The following is an 892-nucleotide window of genomic DNA, read 5'->3' on the forward strand; positions in this document are numbered from 1 at the left end:
CTAAAACAAACCAATCTTCTTTTCTGATAGATACTCCGGACGTATCTATCTATTTTTTCATTTCTATATTTAACAATCAAATTTGAAAGTGGTTGTCCGCATTTAATATTTTCCTCAAATCAATAAGACGTTAGGCTTAAGAAATAGCCGTTTAGGATTATGATTGATAAGAGTAAAATTTTTATAATATTGCATATGACAAGAGTCAGTTGTAACCTATTATTCCAGTTATTGATAGCAAAGGTTATATATAGCTACTACTAGTATACTGCTACTTTAATTGGTGGAGGGAACTTTGCTGTCGACGATTAAGGAAACTGCATCAATAATTGTGCAATGGATGCTTGACAAAAAACATCGCCTAGTCTGTTCCCAGTGCGGCTCGGATTCCATCAACGGTACGGCAACGCTAAAAGTCGCAGTTTGCGTCAAGATACTCTCAGTGCCATTGCTGTTACGCTGCACTGCCAACCTTGAACTGTGAGGAGTGCATCACGAACATGGTGTAACAGCCTACGTCGATTATACTGCTTTTAGGGTTACCAGCAGCCGCTCTTATTATTAATTGTTTAAGCACTTTACAATATCCTACCTACTACAGTATATATGCACCGCCTCTGTTCGGCTCGAGCTCTTATAACGATCACCCAGACGACCTCTGGGTGATCTACACTTCTTCTTTCATTGGTTTTAGTATTCCCCGGGATGCACTGAACCCAGAAGTAGTGCAAAACTGGGACAATGCGCGGGAAGGGCGCAGCAAGCTGCCATCCGTGTCCCAAGCTCCAAAGATTGAGTTAATCTTGGAGTCGAGCTATGCCCGACGTCTCAGAGATTAAACTGAGAAGAACAGATACTACACTTGATCTTAGCCAAAAGGCCGAGAAGCGAT

General features: G+C 41.4%; 1 non-coding gene across 1 annotated transcript; it reads right to left on the reverse strand.

Moving 5' to 3' along the window:
- Positions 1–700: 700 nt before the first annotated feature.
- On the reverse strand, positions 701–892 carry LOC134194417 (U2 spliceosomal RNA). The gene has a single exon (XR_009972197.1). It is a non-coding gene; the product is annotated as a U2 spliceosomal RNA (small nuclear RNA).

This window comes from Corticium candelabrum, chromosome 18, assembly GCF_963422355.1.
Source record: "Corticium candelabrum chromosome 18, ooCorCand1.1, whole genome shotgun sequence".
Taxonomy (NCBI): domain Eukaryota; kingdom Metazoa; phylum Porifera; class Homoscleromorpha; order Homosclerophorida; family Plakinidae; genus Corticium; species Corticium candelabrum.